The following is a 21,125-nucleotide window of genomic DNA, read 5'->3' on the forward strand; positions in this document are numbered from 1 at the left end:
ATGACAGCTAAATATCTAAGTGTGAGATATCTAAGTGTGAGATATCACACGGAGTAACTCTATAGACAAAGGAGTACAGAGCAATAGGTGAATTTCTGTGTTTTAACTGATAAAGTAGGTATTAGAGAGTATGGCTGTTCTGAGACAAAATACTACCGTGTGTTTTCCAAGATGTTAGAATGTATTTGAATGAAAAAAAAAAAAGCATGTAAATGCATATGTATGCCTGCAACTGTGTACCACACACATAATTAAACTTACTGCCACCTCTAAGCTTTGCTTAAATTTTTTTTTTTTTTTTTTTTTTTTTTTTTTTTGAGACGGAGTCTCGCTCTGTCACCCAGGCTGGAGTGCAGTGGCCAGATCTCAGCTCACTGCAAGCTCCGCCAAATTTTAAACCAAGTCTCCTGGTAACTCCTAATGCTGGAGTTATAATTTGGCACATTAAATTTCCAATTTTGCTAAAAAGGAAATATTCACAGAAACCCTAGCAGTGTTTCTGGATAATACAGAATGTTAAAATATGCGATAGTCTTGCTAATCAAAGTGTGATCCCTGGGCCAGCAGCACACATGGCATGAACCAGAAACTTGATAGAAATGCAGTTTCTCTAGGCATATGTTCTCAGGATCACCTGGAGGCTGTGTCACAGGTCATTGGTCACTCATATTTGGCTCAGAATAAATTTCTATAATACAAAAAAAAAAAAAAAAAAAAAAAAAACAGAAGAAGAAGAAATGCAGTGTCTCACTAGCTACCAACATACCACTGAATCAGAACCTAAATTTTAACAAGATTCTCAGGTCATTTATATATGGATTAACATTTGAGAAGTGCTGGTCTAGAAAACTATTTCCCTTAGAGCTTTAGAAAATACTGAAACATGGATCACCACCCATAGAGACTGTGATTTAATTGGTCTGGGTGTATCCCATAAGTCGGGGTTTTTAAAAGCTCCCCAAGTATTTGTATTTCTGAACCAAGGTTGAGCAAACATTGGTGGGTATTGGAATTACCAGGGAAACTTGGTAAAAATATGAAGGGCCAGGCCTTTTGCTACTTTAAAAACTTGGGCCTCTTGAGCCCAAAATTCTCTAGATTTTTCTGACACACACTGTAGTCTAACAGCAATTGGTCTAGAGAAATTCTACTGTAGGAAATCTGGAAGTCTCCACTGTTCAGATGATGAATACTGATGAGATATGAATATATACGAGCACATTTCCAAAGATACCCACCTCAGGGATCTCACTCCATGGTTATTTTAATAAAATACTAACTTGGGTAGTACTATCTATGAAAGGGCTTTGAAGATGAAATTAACATTACAATCAGCTGACTTCAAAGATTATCTAAGTGAGCTCAATTTTATTACATGAGCCTTTAAAAGTATGAGAGTTAACCAGAGAGAAGACAAGAGGAAAACAGGAGATAAATAAAATAATCTCTATTCAAAAGAGTCAACATCAGACTAGTTAACAACCTTAAAAGAAAGATCACAAAAAATGGGAGATAAAGGAAAGAAATAACATGAGAGACTTTCCCAAAACTAAAACACATTTGTTCCCATATTGAAAAGGTCAATTGAAGAAAATAAAAGAAATACAAATAACAACATACACACACAAAGAAGCATCATTGATATTTCAGAACACCAATCATCATTTGCAGGAAGAAAAACAATCCCATCACATACAAAAGACTGAGTATTAGAATGCTATCAGTCTCTTCAGTGGCACTCTGGAAGTTAAAAAAATCAATGCCATTAAAATTAAATGGAAATGATATTGAACTCAGAATTCTATCCCTAGCCAAAGTAGCAATTGTGTATTAGGATAAATTCAATGTTTACCTTCAAAGCACTGTGTCTTAAGAAACTATTAGAAATATGAGGTAAAAAAGAGCAAAAAAGGGCAAAGCAGGAGTTCTGGAAAAAGAAAAAGTAGATTCACGTAACAATGAGAGCTGAAAGAAATTTCCAGCATCAGAAAATGAGTGTTATTGGAATACAGATGTGCAGAAGGCCTGGGAATCAGTCAATCTAGATTGGAGGAAGGGGACAGAGAACCCTGAAAGATATGTCTGCAATTTAAAGAAATAGAGAGAGGAGAGAGAGAAAAAGAAAAAGAAAGGAATGAAGAAATAAGGAAATAAGGAATGAAGAAATAAGGAAGGAAGGAAAGGAAGGAAGGAAGAGAAGGGAAAGGAAGGGAGAGGGAGAGGGAGAGGGAGAGAGAGGGAGAGGGAGAGGGAGGGAAGGGCAGGAGAGGGAGGGAAGGGCAGGGGAGGGAGGGGAAGGAAGGGCAGGGGAAGGAAGGGGAGAGGAGGGGAGGGGAGAGAAAGAAGGGGAGAGGTGGGGAGGGGAAAGAAAGAAGGAAGGAAAGAAGGAAGGAAGGGAGAGACAAGCAGATAGTCACCATGGGTTTGACCAAGAATCTGCTGGTTTTTATGTTCAGCTTTGTAGATCTGTTTAATTCAAAACCCTGGACACGTTCTACATTTATCATTTGAAATAAGTCCATACAGTTCAATTAACAAAAGCTTAAATTAACCCCCCCTTTATTCAAATGAAAATCCTTCCCTTCTTGAAATATTTTTGTTTGTTTCTGTAAATTAAGGAACAAATTAGTAAAGAGTAAAATGATATATTTTCATGAACTGATTCATTAGGGTTTTTTCTGGGAATTTCCCTCAGCTAAGAGAGACTCACTTTATATTTAGTAGTTCTTAACATTTCCATAGTTATTCCTAAACTATTCATTTGATAAAGAAAATTAATTTGAAATTAAGTACAGTTATAAATACATAGAGAAATCAAAATTGTGACAGGGAAAAAAGAAAATTTTCTTCAACAAAGTCACCTCTTGCTTCGGAAATGTAGTATTATTTCACATTGTATTAATACATTCAGTAACCTCATTGCCAAAATAATCATTAATAAATAAACCTGTGTTTCCATAAGTCACTTTGATTGAAATGAGTGCACCATTTGATTCTCATTTCTTTACTTGCTGTGAAAACTTATTTTCACCTGGGAGTCTCTTGAGAGGAGAAACAACACATTATCAAGTTGGCTTGATAATGTTGCTACTCACCTACCTTCACATCAAAACAATGAGGATCAGCCCATTTTCTTGAGGAAGTCATGCTAAATAAAGCCTCCTGGAGCATTATATTGTCCAAGACCAAATAAGGAATAGTGGCAAAAATCAAATATATCTAATACTCAATGGTTGCTTAAAAGTAAACTTGATTCTGTCTTTTGGCTTTTTGTGACATTTAATAACTATCTTATTTTGTCAAGAGAACATTCCCAAGTTACACTGTAAGACATGGAACAGCCTAAGTCCTGAAAATATATTTTAAAAGTGACACAATGAAGAAAGTGTATTATTTTTCCATAGGTTATAGTAGAAAAATGGGTTAACTCATACCTAAACAATTTATGTTTAAAAGCACATTTAGTTAAAAATTTTTGATTTCTGGTATCAAACAATCCATTTAAATCTACGTGAACAATATACTTTCCTAGCCTTTGATCAGATCTACCTTATTGATCTAAATCACTGAGCTGAATTCAACTGATGCATATTCTGTTGCTTTTTTTAGAAAAGTAGGAAAATTGGAGCTGGATGACATACTAGAAACTCGAATAATTTCATTTTGTAAATGACAAAACTAAAGTCTAGAGAAAAATGGATGACTTTGTCATACACTTTTTAGTAGGTACCATTCTGTTTAATCAGTGGAATTGTTTCTCTCTACATGACAATAAATAGTAATAATATTACTAAAAATCAGTATGTGTAAAATACTAGAATACTTTATGTGCATTACTAATAATGATTATAATTGTCCATGTTTTATTTTTATACATGAAGAATCTGATTCTGAGAGAGAGACTACATTCCCAAGCCCCACATAGCAGTAAATGGTAGGACAGGACCTTCAAAGCCTGTACTGTTTTGCTGTGCCATGCTAGGTCCCACTTCAATTGGCCGTATCATTTGATTCAGACATAACTTAAAAGGAGGGAACATCCATCTGGGAACTATTTCATACATGGACTAAGTTTTACTAATAGATGCAGAGTGAAACTATCATTTGCTTCAACATATGGTTGCATTTTTTTTTTTTTTGATGATGAAACTAATAATACTACTGGTATAAAATGGTGAACGAAATTAATAGGAAATTACTGAAGCCTAAGGTTTGTGTTGTTTTAACAAATCCAGGTGGGCCATAATTTCAATAATGTTTCTCAATACATTAATAACTTCATACTCTAATTGCCTGATATCCTATGGTTATGTTTTAATTATAAAGATGCACATTAACACAATCATAAAAATTCTGCTACCATAACTTTATACAAAGGCTTGGTAAAAATAGAAAATAGAATATACTGTTACAGAAAAAATTTAAATCACCTAATTTCAATTGTAAGAAGGAACAGAGAAGAAAATAGTAAACATTTACCATCCAGTAATAGGTAAATGCAATGTTAGAATTAATTTATTACTATCATAAAATGATACTATTCTCAAGGTAAGAAATACAGAAAAATTATTTTTTCTTAACTATTGAGCCATCAGTAGAAGGAAAATTTTTGTTAGTCTCACAGCTGCTGGACAGTAAATCAAACTATAGGTTTGTTCTACTATTTTTAATAAAAGGTACAAAAGGTATAAAAGTCAAAAAATAAAAATTATCTCATTCTGTTACTTTTGGGGGAAAACAGATCGGGAATAGTGGAAATCTTGACCTACTAGATTTATAAATCACTACAACTTCATGTACTCCATACTCCAGATCATTTTTTTCTTAAAATGTAAAATTAATGATAGAAATTAATACTCAACTTTCAATAGTGACACATATGGGTTGCCAAATTATCTAGGTCAAAAATTCTTAACCTTATAAACTTCCTAGAGACTCTGATCTAAGCTATGGACCTTTTACCCATAAAAATGCTCTTCAGCTTATGTATACAATTTGTTACCTACCATTTTAAGGAATTTATGAACACCCTAATCAAGAACTTCTTGAAGGAGAGCTTTCATCTGCAGTTATTCCTGATATTTTCTGAAATTTTAAATTACCATCTTATGAATTAGGAGTTATCTCAATAGAATCTCTTTATCCAGGTTCTTGAGTTGCACAATCTAATAACTGGCATTAGTTCCCCTTAATTACTATTTTTCATGCAAGGCTTAACTTTACTGAGATTCAGCCAAGGTGAACTTTCCTCTTCTTGCTGTATTTTGCCAACCTTTTCTACTTTTCACTTTTTCTAATTCTATCTCAGCACCTATCAAAAATCCCAAACGCTATATTTGCATTTTTATCTCCCTCACTATTCTATAAGCTTCTCAAAAACATGAACAAAATCTTAGTCACTTTTTATTCACATTGCCAATCTAGCACCTTATACATATAAAGCATTTAGTAAGTATTTTACTAAGAGAATAAATGTGCTAATAAAGTAGAATCTTTAGTGAATTTTATTAACATTTTTCATGTTCAACATCAAGCATTTCTGCCCAGTTCCAGATTCATTTTCAAGGAAAATTCTTCTGATTGAACATTCATAAGTTTTATATTTAAAAATCAGGTTATTCAGTCATGAGAAGCAATTAATATTTTATATAAATTTTCAAGTTTGTAACTATTTTTGTGCTTACAAACTCACCTAGTACTCTCATATTTAAAGAGTTAATCACATGCATTGCACCATACTGTCACATATTAATGCCAGTATTGTAAATATTAATTTATAATATCCATAAATAACATTATACCACACTGCAATTCAGAATTTTTTCTGAGTTAAACTCTTTGTGGTTAGAATTTTTATACTCTATGTTTTTAATGTAGTACTTTTTTAAAAGCACTCTTTCTAAATCTTTAGAAATATTTAATAATGACAATTTTTCACATTCTGAGAAAAATGTCAGGGGATGTTCCTGAAATTTGCACAAGGTTTCAGCAAGAATCACTAAGCCAGACTGAACACTTTCTAATTTGGAAGACAATAGTCTAGAAGTGGTAAAATAGAAAACTATATTGTTTTAAGAATTGTTTTCTGAAAATATATTATTAATTTGGAGAATAAACCCAAGTGAAACAACATACATACGTATGAAATTTCCTAGGAAAAGAATCAGCTAGAAAAAAATGTAAAAGCATCAGTTTTCTACTTCTTACTCACAGTTTAGTAGAGTGAAAAAGGCTGTGATATTGTTTGGCTGTGACCCCACCCTAATCTCATCTTGAATTGTGGCTCCCATAACCCCCACTTCTTGTGGGAGGGCTGGGGGGGGAGGTTACTGAATCATGGGGACAAGTTTCTCCTGTGCTGTTCTTGTAATAGTGAATAAGTCTCACAAGATCTGCTGGTTTTATACAGGGGAGTTCCCCTGCACACTTTCTCTTTCCTGCTATCATGTAAGATGTGACTTTGCTTCTTCTTTGCCCTCTACCATGATTGTGAGGCCTCCCCAACCGTGTGGAACCGTGGATCAATTAGACTTTCTTCCCTTCAAAATTACCCAGTCTCAGGTATGTCTTTATTAGCAGCATGAGAACAGACTAATACAGGCTGCTACTGCTCTGACTCCGCACCTGCCTTCAGAGCCAGGTCAGGGCTCTTTCTGGCAGTCGTCTAATCTAGACAAAAATAAGCATTTTTGTTTAGAAATGAAACAACAGAGTACATAAGTCAGCCAAAAAGAAAAAAAAAGAGAGAAAGAGAAAAAGTCCTCAGTTAATAAGTCTAACATAGTTTGGATGTGTGTCACTGCCCAAATCTCATATTGAAACGTAATCCCCAATGTTAGAGGTGGGGCCTGGTTGGAGGTGATTGGATCATGGGGGCAGATTTCTCCTGAATGGTTTAACACCATCTCCCTTGGCACTGTCCTCATAATAGTGAGTGAGTTCTCATGAGATCTCATTGCTTAAAAGTGTATTAACGCCTCTGATCTCACTGCCTTGCTCCTGCTCTTGCCATGCGATGAACTTGCTCCTGCTTTGCCTACTGCCACAAGTAAGAGCTCACTGAAACCTCCCCAAGAAGGTGCTGATGCTATGCTCCTATGCAGCCTGTACAACAGTGAACCAATTAAACCTCTTTTCTTTATAAATTACCCAGTCTCAGGCATTTCTTTATAACAATGTGAGAACTGACTAATACAAAGTCCATATTTTTAATACTGGCAAAGTAACAATATTATAACACTCACCTCCCCAAACAGTCATATAGTGAAGCAAATTGTAAGGTCTTAATAATCACTTTGTTCATTGAGGAAAGGAAGGTATGAGTGAGAAAAGAAAGTAAATCAACACTTGCAAAGAACATCCAGTTTCTTAGGCTTTTCACAAACGTTTTCTCATTCAGTGTTCACGATGTGCCCTTAACATAGACATAATTAATTTTGCATTATCAGTGAGGAAAATGACATTCAGGTAGCTAAGTGTATTGCCACAAGAATTCCAGATACTAAGTGTCAGAGGCAAAACCCAGTCAAGATCTGTCTGAATCAAAGAACCTTTCTCTTTTCACTGACTGTATGACACCATCTACTAGACAGAGGAAATGAGGAAAGTCAGTAAAATAGATAGAACATTTGTGATAAAATATTTTGGTTAAGGTTGACAGTGATAGAGACAGGCTTCAGGGAAGGAGATAAAAATCTACCATATTTGTTTCTCATCTTACCATGGATATTGGATTTTACTTCCACAGTGGATATGTGATAATCATAAAAGGGAAATGAGTTGTGTAGAATTAATTGGTAGGAGAGGTTTCAACATGAACCTAAAGCCCTATATTTGAAGCCCAGTAAGAAGACAAAAATATCCAGAGGGCAGAGTTAAAAACGAGGAGGCTGCTTCAGAAATGAAAGATGTAAAAGCTAGAGGATACATTTAGTTAAGACATGTGAGTCAGCAGCAATAATTGAGGCATGAATTTTTAATATAGTTGACCATGAGATGTCTGATTTTTTATATTTTTGTACTTAAATAAATTATATTTTGATTTCAGTGGCTGAGAATCACCTTTGGATATGCATTGGGTCAAAAGACCAATTCTCTGCTTTTCTTTTATGGAAAGAAAAAAAAAAAATCTCACGTAAAGGCCATTCTTCTTGGCCCCAGTGTTTGGCTTTTCATTACTTCTTTAATAATGACTCTTTTTTCTCTTTTTTCTGTGTTGTCAAATATAGTTTAACACATTCAGAGTAGTTCAATGCATGGCCAAATTTGACATCGACATGAAGGAATCTTTGGGGGAAAACTACACTGAAGTTCCCCACCCATTCCTCAACCTCAAGTGTCATTTTCGCTCAGCTAATCCCTACTGGGGTTTGACAATATACAACTGAATGCTAATGACAACTTCTTTCTTTCCTGAGTAGTTCTGCTGCGAGGTATACTGACTGACATTAATTTAATACAAGTTTAAAAGAGGTGATCAACAAACTTTACCACAAAATAATGGCCAGTCTTGATGATTATGATTGATCAGTCTTTTTTTTTTAATACTTTAAATTCTAAGGTACATGTGCACAACGTGCAGGTTTGTTACATATGTATACATGTGCCATGTCAGTGTGCTGCACCCATTAACTTATCATTTACATTAGGTATATCTCCTAATGCTATCCTTCCCCCCTCCCCCACCCCACAATAGGCCCCGGTGTGTGATGTTCCCCTTCCTGTGTCCAGGTGTTCTCATCGTTCAATTCACACTTATGAGTGAGAACATGCGGTGTTTGGTTTTCTGTCCTTGCAACACTTTGCTAAGAATGATGGTTTCCAGCTTCATCCATGTCCCTATAAAGGACATGAACTCATCCTTTTTTATGGCTGCATAGTATTCCATGATGTGTATGTGCCACACTTTCTTAATCCAGTCTATCATTGATGGACATTTGGGTTGGTTCCAAGTCTTTGCTATTGTGAATAGAGCCACAATAAACATACATGTGCATGTGTCTTTATAGCAGCATGATTTATAATCCTTTGGATATTTACCCAGGAATGGGATGGCCAGGTCAAATGGTATTTCTAGTTCAAGATCCTTGAAGAATCACCACACTGTCTTCCACAATGGTTGAACTAGTTTACAGTCCCACCAACAGTGTAAAAGTGTCCTATTTCTCCACATCCTCTCCAGCACCTGTTGTTTCCTGACTTTTTAATGATCGCCTTTCTATCTGATGTGAGATGGTATCTCATTGTGGTTTTGAATTGCATTTCTCTGATGGCCAATGACGATGAGCATTTTTTCATGTGTCTGATGGCTGCATAAATGTCTTCTTTTGAGAAGTGTCTGTTCATATCCTTTGCCCACTTGTTGATGGGGTTGTTTTTTTCTTATAAATTTGTTTGAGTTCTTTGTAGATTCTGGATATTAGCCCTATGTCAGATGAGTAGATTGCAAAAATTTTCTCCCATTATGTAGGTTGCCTGTTGACTCTGATGGTAGTTTCTTTTGCTGTGCAGAAGCTCTTTAGTTTAATTAGATCCCATTTGTCAATTTTGGCTTTTGTTGCCTTGGCTTTTGTTGCTTTAGACATGAAGTCCTTGCCCATGCCTATGTCCTAAATGATACTGCCTAGGTTTTCTTCTAGGGTTTTTACAGTTTTAGGTCTAACATTTAAGTCTTTAATCCATCTTGAATTAATTTTTATATAAGGTATAAGGAAGGGATCCAGTTTCAGCTTTCTACATATGGCTAGCCAGTTTCCCCAGCACCATTTATTAAATGGGGAATCCTTTCCCCATTTCTTGTTTTTGTCAGGTTTGTCAAAGATCAGATGGTTGTAGATGTGTGGTATTATTTCCAAGGGCTCTGTTCTGTTCCATTGCTCTATATGTCTGTTTTGGTACCAGTACCACGCTGTTTTGATTACTGTAGCCTTGTAGTATAATTTGAAGTCAGGTAGCGTGATGCTTCCAGCTTTGTTCTTTTGGCTTAGCATTGTCTTGGCAATGTGGGCTCTTTTTTGGTTCCATATGAACTTTAAAGTAGTTTTTTCCAATTCTGTGAAGAAAGTCATTGGTAGCTTGATGGGGATGGCATTGAATCTGTAAATTACCTTGGGCAGTATGGCCATTTTCACAATATTGATTCTTCCTATTCATGAGCATGGAATGTTCTGCCATTTGTTTGTGTCTTCTTTTATTTCATTGAGCAGTGGCTTGTAGTTCCCCTTGAAGAGATCCTTTACATCCCTTGTAAGTTGGATTCCTAGGTATTTTATTCTCTTTGAAGCTATTGTGAATGGGATTTCACTCATGATTTGGCTGTTTGTCTGTTATTGGTGTATAAGAATGCTTGTGATTTTTGCACGTTGATTTTGTATCCTGAGATTTTGCTGAAGTTGCTTATCAGCTTAAGGAGATTTGGGGCTGAGACGATGGGGTTTTCTAAATATACAATCATGTCATCTGCAAACAGGGACAATTTGACTTCCTCTTTTCCTAATTGAATACCCTTTATTTCTTTCTCCTGCCTGACTGCCCTGGTCAGAACTTCCAACACTATGTTGAATAGGAGTGGTGAGAGAGGGCATCCCTGTCTTGTGCCAGTTTTCAAACGGAATGCTTCCAATTTTTGCCCATTCAGTATGATATTGACTGTGGGTCTGTCATAAACAGCTCTTATTATTTTGAGATACGTCCCATCAATACCGAATTTATTGAGAGTTTTTAGCATGAAGGGCGTTGAATTTTGTCAAAGGCCTTTTCTGCATCTATTGAGATAATCATGTGGTTTTTGTCATTGGTTGTGTTTATATGCTGGATTATGTTTATTGATTTTCATATGTTGAATCAGTCTTGCATCCCAGGGATGAAGCCCACTTGATCATGGTGGATAAGGTTTTTTATGTGCTGCTGGATTTGGTTTGCCAGTATTTTATTGAGAATTTTTGCATCGATGTTCATCAAGGATATTGATCTAAAATTCTCTTTTTTTGTTGTGTCTCTGCCAGGCTTTGGTATCAGGATGATGTTGGCCTCATGAAATGAGTTAGGGAGGATTCCCTTTTTTTCTATTGATGGGAATAGTTTCACAAGGAATGGTACCATCTCCTCCTTGTACCTCTGGTAGAATTTGGCTATGAATCCGTCTGGTCCTGGACTTTTTTTGGTTGGTAGACTGTTAATTATTGCCTCAATTTCAGAGTCTGTTATTGGTCCATTCAGGGATTCAACTTCTTCCTCGTTTAGTCTTAAGAGAGTGTAAGTTTCCAGAAATTATCCATTTCTTCTAGATTTTCTAGTTTATTTGCGTAGAGGTGTTTATAGTATTCTCTGACGGTAGCTTGTATTTCTGTGGGATCGGTGATATTCCCTTTATATGATTGATCAGTCTTAATGGATGTGTCCTTTAGGTGGAATTGTCTAAGCAGGTTTTATCTCAGAAGCTAGATGAGATCAAGAAATACAGAATTTAGAATACAAAACCAGAGGGGAAAATGGCGAATATAATCTCCCAAAAAGGAAAGCATAGCCTGATGCCTAGTGTCTGACAGAGAGTAAGTGCTCATAACTCCCTGAGATATGCTCTCAAGTTGAACTCAACTCTTTGACAATCCCTAAACAAGTCTGCAAATTTCTCATCTTTGCTAGTACAGTTTCTATTAGGATCAGGTCGCAACAAGTGATAAGAGTGACCACTCTGTGAAAATGTCCAGGCCCAGAACCTAGATAGATAATAAAATTCATTGGATATTTCAGTAAAAATGAGCAGCACACAAGGAAAGAAGTTCCATCATCAGTCTCAGTAGTATCCACCATGTGGTAATAAGCAGATTAGAGATACATGTGGGTGCATAGCCACAGACAAGTCAGGTAGCTGGTCACAGAACCTTGTTAAAATTCAAAGCACTTATTTTCTCAGAAAAGGGGGAAAGCAAGTCAGCCAGAAACTAAACACTCTCTCATGAGCTTAGCACTGTTTATTCATTCTTTCAAAAACCACTTGAGTGCCTGTACCATGTTAAGCACTCATCAGAAAAGTGGGATGGAAAAGTATGGGGAAACCTAGACCATTGGACTCTGTGTGTCTACGAGGTTCTGGTTCACAGAAAAAAGATGCTTTCATCAGGGGAAGATGAATGGGGACACAGTAAGAGTTCCAATAAACTTTAAGCTGGTTAGTTTAAGCTCCTTGTGCCAGTAAACCAATAAGCACAAAAAAAGAGTTATAATACTGGGAGAAGTAATTAACCCTGCTCATCAGGAGAGAATAGAAATGCTGCTACATACCAGGAGCATAGAGCAATGTATCTGGGACTCAAGTGATCCATTTGGGCTTAATACTCTCTGGTCAAGATTAAGCTCTAAATGGTAAGAGGAAATGGGACTTCTCAGACATCTCAAATCTGAGAACATTCCTGCAACAAATCATGTGACACCAATTCATTTCTCGCCTTTATTAATAGAGTTTCTATTAGAATCAGGCCTCAGCAAGTGATGAGAGTGACCACGCTGTGAAAATCCTGCCAGAACCTCGATGGATAATGAAAGTAATTGGATATTTTGGTAAAAATGAGCAGCAGAAAAGGACAGAAGTTCCATCATCAGTTTCAGTAGTTTGGGATTCAAGTGATCCATTAGGGTCTTTTCTCTTCCTTTCAGTAAACCTAATCTAAAATAGAAAGGAATAAAAAGCAAAAGGCAGAGCAGAAAGGGGAAAGGCAACGTGACAACAGAATGGAAATTTTTTCTTTTTTTTTTGAGACGGAGTCTCGCTCTGTCGCCCGGGCCGGAGTGCAGTGGCCGGATCTCAGCTCACTGCAAGCTCCGCCTTTCGGGATCACGCCATTCTCCTGCCTCAGCCTCCCAAGTAGCTGGGACTACAGGCGCCCGCCACCTCGCCCGGCTAGTTTTTTGTATTTTTTAGTAGAGACGGGGTTTCACCGTGTTAGCCAGGATGGTCTCGATCTCCTGACCTCGTGATCCGCCCGTCTTGGCCTCCCAAAGTGCTGGGATTACAGGCTTGAGCCACCGCGCCCGGCCCAGAATGGAAATTTCAAATGGATCTTCATTGAAGCTTTACTGAGCATGTTACATTTGAGAATCCATTCACAGCACCTGAGAGCAAAAGAAAGGGAATTAAGGATGAAGGCAAAGAGGTAGCAGGGAGCTAGGTTCCATAGAATCTTGTAAGGTTTTGAAAATTACTATTGGAAATTATATGAAAAATATAAAAATTATTATCTATCGGAGGGTTTAGCAGTAGAGTGACATGCTACAACTTAATTTTTTTTTTTTGATGGGGTCTCACTCTATTGCCCAGGCTGGAGTGCCAAGGCATGATCTCGGCTCACTACAACCTCCGCCTCCCAGGATCAAGCAATTCTCCCACCTCAGCCTCCCAAGTAGCTGGGATTACAGGCATGTGTCACCAGGCCCGGCTAATTTGCTACAACTTAAATTTTAACAGGATTACTCTGGTTGCCAGGTTACTAGGACACGTGGGGAATAATAAGCTGGGGAAAGTGTGGCAAGAATGGAAACAAGAATGTCAGTTAATTCATGAGGTTTCCTGCAATCATCTAGAAAGAGGGTGGTAGTAGCATGGAAAAACTGCTTGAAATCTGGAAAGAAAAGAATTTTGTGGCAGATAATAAGGTAAAGGTATATCCTGAAATTCTGGAGCGTAGGATCAAAGGGAATTACCAGAGAGCCTGATCCTCCCTCTTGGGCAACATGGAATAGTGGAACTGAGTACTTTGTCAGGCCATCCACTTAAAACTGACAGGGGTGTACATTACTCTGCCCACTGACCACACAAGGACTTTTGTTTGTTTCTTGGTTTGGGGGTTTTGTTTTGGGTTTTATTGTGAGACAGGGTCTTGCTTTGTCACCCAGGTTAGAGTGGAGTGGCATGCATCCTCTGCACTGCATCCTCGACTTCCTGGGCTCAAACAATCCTCCCACTTCAGCCCCCAAAGTAGCTAAAACTACAGGCATGTGCCATCATGTCCAGATAATTTTTGTACTCTTTTTAGAGATAGGGTTTTGTCCTATTGCTCAGGCTGGTCTGGAATTCCTGAGCTCAAGCAATCCACCCACCTTGGCTTCCTAAAATGCTGGGATTACAAGAGTGAGCCACTGCGTCAAGTCTCACAGTAACTTTTTAGGTAAGACATTTCATATCTACTCTCTTAGAATCCAATATCTCTTTTCTTCCATTTCCTTCTATTTGAATCCTACTCACCCCTGAATGTATACACAACAGAAAGATTTGCTCTTCTTCCTGTAAGATACTTTAGTACTTTTAACAATCACATTTTCCATTGAGTTCATACCATCTTCCTTATGACATTATCCACCAAACGTTGAATGTGCACCTATTCTGTGTCAGGTTCCATATTAGATGGTAAACTCTGAGACAGACTCTTGTCATATGACTTGAACATGGTAAGCCATTGAATAAATAAAAGAATAATAAAGAATTTGGCTGAAGATGGAAGCAGAATTCAAGTTTGCTCATTTCTAAGCAAATGTTCTTTCTCAGTAACCTCAAATGTCATATCCTCCATAGATGTAGCAAATTAGCTTTTTAAAATATGCCATAAAATAATGAACATACATCACTTTGGATAATTACATCTACTTCATGCATCAATTTTTTAGAGTAAGGCAATTCATGCTAACTGAACACCTTTTAGACCATTTAGTTTATAGAAGGGTGAATTATGTCTACATTAATTCGTTGTCTTTATGGGTTCTTCTGAAAAAAACACAGTTGTAATTAAACTACTCAGGGCACAATAGAAATGATTCCCACATCACCTTACCTTGACCCCATTCTGTATTTCATTTCTGAGAATCTTTTGATTTTCAGTTTCTTAACAACTCATAGGGAAAAAAATCCTCTAAAGAAATAACACTATTTATTATTTAGCATTCACCAGTGTTTTATACATATTAGCTGTATCCTTAAATAATCCATTGAGATAGCTAACATTTTTCACATTTTACTAGTTGTAGAAACTGAGCCTAGAAATTTTGAATGATTTTGCAAAGATCACACAGCTAATAAATGATAAAACTTGAAACAGTTTCATGTCTATATTTTTCTTAGTTGCAGACATGAAATTCCAAAGGTCTAATTTACTGATCCTTAGGAAATAAAGCATACTACATTGGCGGCAACAGTAAATTTTCATTCAAAAATTAGCTAGTTCCTTTCTTTTCTGGCCTTAATAACTAAAAATACTTGGAAAATATTACCTTTGTATTAATACTTTAGGCCTTAAATTGAAAATAATAAATCAAAAATAAACTTGTTTTATGCGAAACACTTAAATTGGATTAAATTACTAAAAGCATAAATGTCAAGTGAAGTTGATTTCCACGAAAAATAAATGAGAAAAAAATTACATATCTAAAAAAATGCATTAGAAACTAAAAGCAATACCAAGAAGATCCTAAAAGTGGGCTATTATTTGTCATTTATAGGAGAAATGGTATGCATTATTCACTCATTTTAATTAATTACCTTATAGTAATTTATCAAAAATTCCTCATTTTGATAACCATAACATAAAGGGACATTTTGAAAGCATTTTGTATTGACATTTTGAGAACTGTTTCAATGAAATATGGGTGATGTCACATTAATGGATAGAGAACAGGGTTATAAGAAATTCATACAGAAAGTCCTAAAGCCGAAACCCTAAGAATTTATCATCTCATCCCTCGTTATTTTCATGAATTTGTACACTTTATAGGAAAATCTGAGATTAACCTAGGCTAATTCGCTCTGTTTTACTTATGCTATAAAGGAGGACAAGAGAGTTTAAGTAACTGGCTCAAGGTCACAGGTTTACTTGCTAGTTTAGCTAGAATTAAACTAGAAAATTCTCCAAATTGAATCACTCACTGACAGGATCTGCTAGTTTTGATGAGTTCAAACATGACTCAGAGTATCATTCATGCTGTAGTCCTTCAATATTTCAAATTTAAACTTGTGTGTAATTTTCCATTCCGTGTTCATGCATTCAATTTCAAATTTAGAACACTTCTCAGAGTTCCTGACTTTCATTTCACTGTTAATAAGCTGGAGAATTTTAATTATCTAGTAATTACTTGCAAAACATTTTGTGAAAAAAAAAAAAAAAGTAAGCAGAAAAAACTACCTAGTGATACAGATAGGAGGCAGGGAAATACTGGGTAGAAGAGGGCAAAGACCCCACCCTCAAGCTTGGAAACCACGGCCCTAAATGAGAAAAGTTATCCCTGTTTTCCCACCCAAATGTTGCTTTTACCAAAACCACCCTGGCCTGCCAAGACTCCTATCCTGTACCCGTAAAAACCCTAAACTCCACTGGTAGTGGAGTGAGCCACATGGCAGAAAAGGAGAGAACAGAAGCATCTGAAGGATGAAAGGAGTTTGGCTGGGGACAGTCAGAGAGGAGTTCAATCTGGGACAGTGGAACTCCAGGGGTAGACTATCTTCCCACTCCATCCCCTCTCTAGTTCCCTGTCCTGCCAAAAGCCACCTTCATCATTCAATAAAATCGCCACATTTACCATCCCTCAAGTTCATGTGACCTGATTTTTCCTGGACACCAGACAAGGACCCAGGTACCAAGAAGGCAGGGTATAAAAGACTGTCACCCTGACTCTCTACTAAGCTGGTTAACACCTTAACTGTCTACAGATGGCAACCGCTGAAAGAGCATTAATGGTAACACATCCCTAGATGCTGCCATGGGGCCGGAGCCCAAAAGCGCTCACCCTGGCCCCAGCACCTGCTTACCTGTGTACTCCCTCCCATGAATGGTTGAGCCCAGTGGGTTTGAGTGAGCGAAATTCATCCCTGCTGGCACCAAAGTTGCCACGTGGACCCTGAGCCAGTGCCTTCCAGTTCTGCCTGCAAAAAGGCCAAGGGAACTCTCTCATCTCACTAGGATTTCTGTGCCTTATGGTTTGGGGGAGTAAATGAATTCTCTGTATCCTTTGGTCATCCTAGAGAGATTCAATACTACCAGCAGTAAGTTGCTGAAAACCTGGCAGCCTCTTCCAGGTAAGAAGCAACGGGTGCAAAGTAGGGTAGGGTAGGGAAAGGGTAAGTGAACTGGATAGGCACTGTGTTGAGGAAAATATTCAGGATTCAGAGGTTGAGAGCCTCTGCTGCAGTTTTGGATCATGAGAGAACTGGGAAGGAGAAACCAGAGACTTTAAGAATTGGTGCTGTGGCTTATAATTCAGTTCTCCTTTATGAACTTTAGGATATGCAATTAAAGTTTAGAAACAGTTTGCTTTTTAGTTGCTGAAATAGACTTCTTTGAATGTGATAATACTGAAAATCTGATCTACCTGGACCCTAGCTGATATTCAGTCCCTATGATGACCCCAAATGATGACATCACTATCATGATATCTACTGTCATATGTGATTTTTTTTCATTCTTCTAGCATGACAAGTTAATCCATACTCTAAGAATTCTATGATTTCAGTGTATTATACTACTGTGTAACTGAGATATTATTCCAGATGAATGGCCCTTAAAGTATTAGCGGAATTAGTGGAAAAAGGGACAAGGAGAAGTATAGAGGATTGGGGTGGGGCATAGATAGGAAAGAACAGCCTGAGTCTTCATCATTCTTAACCCCACCTACTATAGCACCCCACTTGTTAGACTCAGACCCTCTGGCCTCAAATCTTCCCCCTGGGACACTGAAGTCCCAGTGTCAATTCAGAATCTGGGGATATCCCTTCATCAGAGAGAGGGAGTAAAAGATCTTAGGCTACCACATTCTGACTTACTGGAAGACATTCTTGCTGTGGATTCTTTATGATCACATAACAGATCCCAGCACCTGTGTTCTAGCCTTGTTCATTGAGGCTAACATCCTGTCTTACAACTCATCTCCAGTTCTTAGGTTACTGTTTAGGCCTGTTGAGCCTAGGCCTAGCCATTCTTGCCCCATTTGATAATATCTTTGAATCCTACCCCTAATTCTAACCTAACCTAAATTCTTCTGGGGTCTGAAATTTAGCCACTGACCCTTGGGGCCTTAATTCTAGATGAATAATATCTTCTCCTCTCTACAACCAGAGATTTGAAAGAAATGATTTCTAAAGTCCTTGCAAATCTCAGAGTCTATTGTGATGCCAGATGTCAACAGTTCACTCAGACAACCACTGACTTCTCACAATTTTGGGCTCCAATAAAAATAATGGTTTCACTATTACAGTCCCAGATCTAGACTCTCCTTTGGCTAAAACAAAAGTATAATAGAAAGAGAGAAATACGTTTGAACTACAATGCAGGACCTGTGAACATCAATGGATTAACATAAGATTTGTTAATTTATTTGAGTCATGTGAAAAAAGAACTATTGTTTCATTATTATTGTGAAATTATAATTTCTTACATTTTTTTTTCATCTGATTTGGAAGTACCTGAGCCCTAAGGGGGGAAAATCTCATTAAGATTTTTATGTTATCAATAATAGAAAAAGTCTGAAAAAATAATGACCTTGCCAATTTCTGCATAAATATCATGTACTTTCCAGTTTCCCCTGCTATAAAGTTCTATCTAGCACCAAGGACACTTTTAAGTTTTGCAATTAGTATAGTGCAAGAAGTTAGAAACATAAGAAAGCATTGATCACTTTCTATATTGTGCAGACCTCTTTAGTAAGTGATTCTCTCCTGTGGTGGATTCATTATAAGAAGAATATGACTTACTTTACAAAAGAAAGAGCTAGAGTGTGAGTATAAACTGTCCTTGCTGGTGGAGGTTAGGGATAAATGAAAAAATTAAAATCTGCCAATAAATTAACAAGTAATAATTTAATCCATTATTTCTCTATTTTCTTTTACAATATCCTCCACGAGGGGCTCAAGGAAGTGGCCCCATTATCTGATTGACCTTCATGTTCAGAAACTGTCCACACAACTATGATGGAAAGCTAATGAGAAGTCAGACAACTCAAAAGGAGACACTGGACAAGCAAAGAATTTTAAAATATCTAAATGGCTTTCCAGGCCTTAAGTAATGGAACTACTTCAAGGTAATATAAAGTTGGGGGAAATTCTGTTCTAGGGTTTTCAGAGTACTGGTTAGATCTCCATGAAATCAAGCTTAAGTAGCACTTTATAATTCTTAAATTAATTGAGCCTCTCAAACATTGGTTGAGATCAATATTATTCATATCCCCATAATATATATATAGATAGATAGATAGATATAGATATGAACAAAAGAATGTCCAGGAAGTCTGATGAGTAGCTAATAAAAGTGCCACACTAGTAAATGGCAGACCTGGGCATAGCATCAGGTTTTCTTACTCTTCGCTGTAATGATATTATTAAATTTAAAAATATACCTAATTCAAGGAGTAGATTTTGATAGATTTTTGGTGGTTTTTTTTTTTTTTTTTTTTTTTGAGACAGAGTCTCACCCCGTCGCCTAGGCTGGAGTGCAATGGCACAATCTCGGCTCACTGCAACCTCCGTCTCCTGGGTTCAAGCAATGCTCCTGCCTCAGCCTCCCGAGTATCTGGGACTACAGGCACCCGCCGCCATGCCTGGCTAATTTTTTTGTATTTTTAGTAGAGGCCAGGTTTCACAGTGTTAGCCAGGATGGTCTCGATCTCCTGATCTATGAACCACCCACCTCAGCCTCCCAAAGCGCTGGGATTACAGGCGTGAACCACCGCGCTCGGCCTGATTTTGATAGATTTTAAAAATCAGATTGAAGAAATTTCATTTTTCCCTAGATTTTGGTAGGTTTTATTATGAATGGGTATTGAATTTTGCCAAATGATTTTTCTGCCTTGAGATAGTCATGTGACTTTTTCCTCTTTAATGTGTTAGTATGACTTATTAGATTGTATTTAAATTATTAAAACAACTTTGCACTCATGGGATAAATCTCACTTGGAATGAAATATTCAAGTGTTATATATAGTATTGCTAGATTTGATTTGTTTATACTTCCTTAAAGACTTTTGCACCTATGTTCATGAGCGATAATGGGCTGTATGTTTTGGAATGAATCCATCTGGTTTTGGTATCAGAATTACACTGACTTCACAAAACAAGTTGGAAAATATTTCTTCTTCATCTTTTTTTCTGAAAGTTTTTTTTGTACAATTGATAATTTTTCTGTATTAAATCTTTGATGGAATTCACCAATGATGCCATCTGGGCCTGGAGATTTTTTGAGGAGAGAGTTTTAATGACTAATTCCATGTCCTTCAGAGACATAAGGGCTATTCTGATTTATTATTGCAATATGTAGGAGGGTCAGCTTCCTATAAGGTATCTGCCTTACTAAAACCAGACCTTCAGAACACATACTTAATCAATTTATGTCTCTCATTTAACTCACTCAGTAGTTTTCTACCATTCTTAGACTAAAATCCAAAAGCTATAATGAACCAACAGTTTCCTCTATGGCTCCTACTCTCTCTTCCTCAGCAAAAGAAAAAAAAAATGCTCTTACCTGATCTCTGCACTCTGTGCACTTTTCTACTTTCAGTTCTTCAAACTAGCATGTTTTCCACTAACTCAGATCATTTTCATATGCTTTTCCTCTGCCAGGAATGAATGAATCCCTCCTAATTCCCTTCACCTTGCAGATTCAAGTTTACACTTCACATACCCTACCCTATCCTTCCTCAGAGAAGCTACCTCAATAGCTCTGACTAAATCAGGTACCTCTGTTCTCCACTTTCATAGGTTCTCAATAATTTTCTTTCTTTGCTTCCAGAACAGTTTATAACTACATACTCACATAATTAATGTCTATTTCCCTCATTAAACTAAAATCTCAATGATGGCTGGGATCATATCTGTTTTGTTTATGATGCTAACTTGAAATTTAATATAGTAATGACTGGCAAATAAAGCCTAATTATATGTTGAAAAAGTGAAAAAAATGAATTAATGAATGCAATATGGATTTTGGATATTCCTTTCAGTTTTTATTCTTCCACCATTATGTTCTGTTGGCTAATGTGATGAGCTCATTTATTTTAACATTTCAGTACAGTACAATGACTTTATGCTTTTCTCACTTTAGCTTAATTTTTTTAGTGTTCTTACATTAATACAGTGGAGTGCACTATAATGAGAATAT

The sequence above is a fragment of the Rhinopithecus roxellana genome, chromosome 16, assembly GCF_007565055.1.
Source record: "Rhinopithecus roxellana isolate Shanxi Qingling chromosome 16, ASM756505v1, whole genome shotgun sequence".
Lineage (NCBI taxonomy): Eukaryota > Metazoa > Chordata > Mammalia > Primates > Cercopithecidae > Rhinopithecus > Rhinopithecus roxellana.